The sequence below is a fragment of the Balaenoptera borealis genome, assembly GCF_965194805.1.
Source record: "Balaenoptera borealis genome assembly, chromosome: 4".
NCBI lineage: Eukaryota > Metazoa > Chordata > Mammalia > Artiodactyla > Balaenopteridae > Balaenoptera > Balaenoptera borealis.
In genome coordinates, this window is record NC_138861.1 from 131,714,257 (window position 1) to 131,720,278 (window position 6,022).

Here is a 6,022-nt window from a genome sequence, read left to right on the forward strand (position 1 = left end):
CAGGTGGTTGCAAAAGTGCAAAAACGCAGTCACTTGCATTCTAGGCAGAACTAACAACTCTGAGGTGTAATTTATGCTCCAGGGAACCCTGCAGGATTAAGTTGAATCTGGGGCTTCCCCTGAATTTATACCCAGGCCTGAATTTCCCCATCCCAATCCTGCTTTCCCCACTCTCTTCCTGGTTTTTCTCGCATTTCCGTGGTAAACCACTTGCACTGGAATCCTTGACTCAGGTTCTACTTCTAGGAAAACCTGATCAAGGATACTTACTGCTTTTTCTTGTCTCTCTCTCTTCCTCTCTTTCTCTGTCTCTGTATCAGTCCCTCTCTCTCTCTCTCTCTCTCTCTCTCTCTCTCCCACGCGGACATTCTTTCTTTTTTCTTTTGTAAGTTAGATTTGGGGATTTTCTTTCTTTCTTTTTTTAAAATTTATTAATTTATTTATTTATGGCTGTGTTGGGTCTTCGTTGCTGTGCACAGGCTTTCCTTAGTTGCGGTGAGCGGGGGCTACTCTTCGTTGTGGTGCACGGGCTTCTCATTGTCGTGGCTTCTCTTGTTGCGGAGCAGGGGCTCTAGGCGCACGGGCTTCAGTAGTTGTGGCACATGGGCTCAGTAGTTGTGGCGCACAGGCTTAGTTGCTCCACAGCATGTGGGATCTTCCTGGACCAGGGCTCGAACCCGTGTCCCTTGCATTGGCAGGCAGATTCTTAACCACTGCGCCACCAGGGAAGTCTGGATTTGGGGATTTTCTTGAATTAAGATTATAAGGGAAAATCACACAGCAACTAAACTTTTCTCCTCCAAATCCACCATCTCTCAGCCTAATAGGAAGATGGTAACATGCTCAGAGCTAGTTTAAAAAGATAATTTTAAAGATGTTATTTGTAACTGAGGTACCACAACCTGGAATCTTCCTTTGTAGCAATTGCTGGGTTTTTCCTTCACTCTCCTCTCTATTTAAAATTGACTCTCATCTGCCTCACACATGCCCCGCCCACCTCTCCATAGCCCCTTTCTCTGCTTGTGTTTCTCCATAGCACTTTGCCACCTCATTCAAATGAGTAAAGGAAAACTAAAGAAAGTGAGAGAAATAAAATAATTTGGAACATGCAAGGAAGCCTTCTTGAAAAGAATAACATTTCATTATGAATGGGAAGGTAGAAAAAGACATCTTTAGGGATTCATAAGTGGGTGTATGGATGCCTTGAATTTTCTATTTCTGTAAAGGGAGAAGAGATATCATATGGAAGAGTTTCAGTTGTGTGACTGGAAATCATCAAGATGTTTTATCGACCAGCAAAAGAACTGTAGACAATAAAACCCCACAAGTTTTCTTTAGAAAAATATTTTTGCTAAAATTTTAATGATAAGTGGAATGTTTCCATTTTTATATTCCAAATTTTGGATTGCTGAAGGCCAATTTCAAAAATAAAGAAGAGGTGTGGGTATATCTGATAAGACGATGGGGGGAGATTTGCAGAAAATCCATGATACCCAAAAATCAGGGAGAAGCTATAAAGGAAAAAAAAACATTAGTACACTACTAGCCTAATAGAGAGAGAGCAAGCTGTGCATTGGGAATTAAAACCCAATGGGAGAACTCCAATGCCAACCATCACAGAACCCACCAATTCTTTCCACAAATATTTAATGAGTTCTTTCCATGTTCAAGGCATCGTTCTAGGTGCCAGATATATAGTAGTGAACAAAACAGACTAAATCTCTGTAGAATTGAGCTTACATTCTAGTGGGGGAGAGAGACAGTCAACAGAAGTTATTAAAATATATATGTCCTGAGTGGTAAATGCTATGGAGAAAAATAAAGCAAGGGTGTTTGAGGTGGGGGGTTGCAATTTAAAATACAGTAGTAGTCAGAGAAGACCTGGTGGAGAAGATGACAGCTGAATATGGTAATGAAGAAGGTGAAGCAATGGACTACATGGACATTTGGCGGAAGAGCATGCCAAAGGAAGAAACAGAAAGTGCAGATGGCTTAGGTAGGAGTGTGCCCGGAGTGTTGGAAAAAGGAGAATGCCAGTGTGGCTGGAGTTGAGTAAGAAGAGTGAAAATGAGGTTAGAGAGATGAGGGGTAGAGGGGACATGACCATGTAGCCCCTGTTGTAGGACTCAGTCTTTACCATGAATGAGGTGTGAGCCGTTGGAAGGTTTTGAGCTGAAGGATGCCACATTGTGTTTAGTTTTTTTTAAAGGATCATTCAGGTTGCTCTATTGCAAATAGATTTTGATGAGGGACGGGGACCAAAGCAGGAAAACTATTTAAGAAGGTATTACCATGTCTGGGTGAGAGATTGCACTGACCTTGATAAAGTGGGAGCTGGAGATGGTGACAAGTAGTTGGATTATAGAGGTATTTTGAAAACAGTTGTCCATTATCGCTGACTTTGGTGATAATTAAATTCAACGTGAAAGAGAAAGAGAAATGTCAAGGAAATTTCAATGCATAATCGTGTATTTGTGTTTAGTTCAATTCAATTACATAAACATTTGTTTTCTACTGTAGGTTATCTAGCACATATGAGGCACTGTGCTAGTGAAATGCAGTTCCTTCTGCCAAAGGGCTTATATTCTGGAAAGGGAAACAGACATATAAACCAATAAATTTGTGTACACCACACTAAGTCTAATAAAGTATGCTCAACTTCTGAAAGTGGGAAGAGATTAACACTGTCACAGAGATAGAGTAAGACAATGATGGAAGTCCTTCTAGAGGAAGTGATGCCTATGTTGAATATTGATGGACACATGAGGGGTTTTCTGGGTGCTAAAGAGGGGGTGGAGAAGTAATATTCCAGGGAGAGGTCACTGCAAGTACAAAGACACAGAGGAATAAAACAAATGTGGTGTGCCTAGGGAAATAGAAATAAATTGGATTGGCTGGAATGTGAAGTTCAAGGTGAAGAGAGGCTGGGAACTGAGGAAAGCAGATGATAAAGGATTTTATATACCCTGCTTCATGCCTGGGCTATCCAAAGGAGAGCCAGTGAAAAGTTTTAAATAAGAGAGGGTTGTGATCAGACTTAAGTTTTGTAAAATATCACTCTGGTGTCCGTGCAGAGATGATTGGAAAGAGGAGAAGGCAAGAGGCTAGAAACCCAACAAAAGTTATTGCAACCGTTGCTGAGAACCTGAATTAAGGCAATGGCAGAGGGAATAGAAAAGAAAGGTTGGACTTAAGAATTAGAAATAGCAAAGCCCAGTGGCAAATTGGTTATAGTATATGAGAGAGAAAGCAGAGTCTTGGAGGCTGGCAGATGTGTTCCCATCAATTAAGATTAGAGCATCTTAATTGATGCTATTGTAGCATTATTTATAATAGCCAAGATATGGAAGCAACCTAAGTGCCTATCAACAGATGAATGAAGAAGATATGGTACATATATACAATGAAACACTACTCAGCCATAAAAACGATGGAATCTTTTTTTGCAACAGTCTGGGTGGACCTTGAGGGTATTATGCTAAGTGAAATAAGTCAGACAGAGAAAGACAAATACCATATGATTTCATTCAGATGTGGAATATAAAAAACAGACAAACCAGCAAACCAAAGCCAAAATAAATGAGCAAATCAAACCAAACACAAACAAACACGTAGATACAGAGACAAGAGTAGTGGTTACTAGAGAGGAAAGGGCAGTAGGGTGAGGGTGAAATGGATAAAGGGGATCAACTGTATGGTGACAGATGGAAACTAAATTTTTGGTGGTGAGCATACTGCAGGGTATATAGAAGTAGAAATATATTATTGTACACATGAACCTTATATAATGTTATAAACCAATGTTACCTCAATAAAAATAAATCAAAAAAAGAAAATTTTTAAAAATAGAAATGATAAACAAAGATCAGGGAAAGCTTTAAAACAAAGAAGGTCGTGGAAGTTGGGGAAAATGATGTGATCAATTTTGGCATGTGAGATAAAGGTGAAGCACCTGGAGGATAAAGATGGAAATCTCCCATTTGGGCCTGGGAATTAGCAGAGGGGAATAGCCTTTATCTGTAGATTTAGGGGTCAATGACATGTACAGGGATATTTAAAACAACAGGAACTTTTTTGACTGTTGAGGGAAAAGGTTTAAAGTAAAAAGGTGGCCAAGGATAGAATCCTCAAGCGCATCAGCGTCGAAGGGGAGACACAGGAAAGCAAACCGACAACTGACACTGAGAATATATGGTCAGAGATGTAAGACAAGTAGCAGGATAAAGAGTAGCCTCCAAAGTCAAAGAGGGAAAAGAGATGGTGTAATCAAAAGTAACAAAGGTCATAATAAGATCAAGTAAGATAAGGATTTAGACACATTTGTGAGTTGTGTGAGTTGGAGGTCATTGTTGATCAGAGAAAGGACAATTTTAATGATACAGTGATAGGGTGTGGGATGGGTAGAAATCAGATTGTAGTGGTTTGAAGTGGCTAGGAGGTGAGGGAGTACAGACGCGTGTATAGACTACTCTTTCAATGAGCTTGACTTAGCCTGAATACCCAAACCTCCCTCTTCCACATGAGGTGAGGCCATGCCCACACTAACCTGTGGACTAGAGTAGATGGAGGTAGATGTTGAAAACAGGTGAGTGTTTAGAGCTGAGAGTGAAGTGGGGAAGTGACTCCAGTAAGCCAGATAGGGGAGTTTGAAAGGGTCCCCAAAAGGTAAGGGGCCAGGGCCAGTGTCTAAAGCTGGATTAGGGGAGCAAGACAGACATCTAGGTAGGGAGTTTGTAGGCAGGTCCTCGAGAAGAATGAGACTGTGTGTGCCACTGGGTCTGCAGTTCAAGGGATTGATCAGGGCTCCAGGCTCAGTGGGGAAGGAGGGAAACTAATAAACTGAGAGAATGGGAAGGGTGAAGGCCTAGTTGTCATGGCAGAGTCTCAGGGCAGATGTAGTAGAAGGAGGGCAGTTTGAGAGCAAAGAGACTAATAGGTGATGGTTTCTTATATATGAAGATTTCAGACAGAGAATGGTTCCAGGTGCCATAGTCTGGTGACAGAGAATGGTTCCAGGTGCCATAGTCTGGTGGCAGAGAATGGTTCCAGGTGCCATAGTCTGGTGCATGGCCATGGGAGTGGTCAGATGATGGGGTGAAAGATGCAGGCGTTTGAAACTGAGGTACTCAAGGTTCTGGGAAGCTACAGTGTTGGTGGAATCCTCCTCAAGGTCACTGAATTCACCCAGGATGATGGCACAAATTGGATTCATGGAAAAGAACATGCCTAAGTCCTCAATGAACATAGAGGAGTGTTCAGGAGATGACAATCATCAAAAAAAAAAAAAAAAAAAGTAAGGGGACAGCAAAGCTAGATGGGATAAACTTCAAAGCAGGAATGAGTTTTGTGCAAGAGTGTGCATGTAATAGACATTGGGAAGAATATCTTCAACTGCTCTTGGACCTGCCATACATTTGGGAGGGCTGCAAAGGAAGTGGTGTCCTTGAGGTAGGGACAGGAAGTGGAAAGTTCCATTTCAGGGAAAGTATGTAAGGAGAAAAGATTGTCTTTATCATATACATGTAAAAACTTTATGCTCTCAGAAACTAAGGATCATCTTTTATTTTCTACTAAGACTGTTGAATTATAGGTTTCCAGGGAATCACAAAAGACAGTTGTACTGACTGGGTATTATTTAATATGACCAGGTCTTAAATAAGAAGCCATGAACATAAACATTTAAAACCAAATATATAATAAATAATCATTAAGTTATAAAGTACATAGTTCATATGAAAACTAAATTCTCAGATGCAAATGTAAATATAACAGAGCAATAATATAGAATAATAATGCTACAATTTTGTGCCCAAAGAAGACACTTTCAGCTAAAATGCTAAAAATAATGATTAATTTTCCCTGAACTACCATGACCTACAGAAACCTTTCTTTCTTTCTCTCTTCCTTCCTTCCTTGCTTTCTTTTCTTTTCCCTCTTTCTTTCTTTCCCTTTCTTCCTTCCTTCCTTCCTTCCTTCCTTCCTTCCTTCCTTCCTTCCTTTCTTTCTTTCTTTCTTTCTTTCT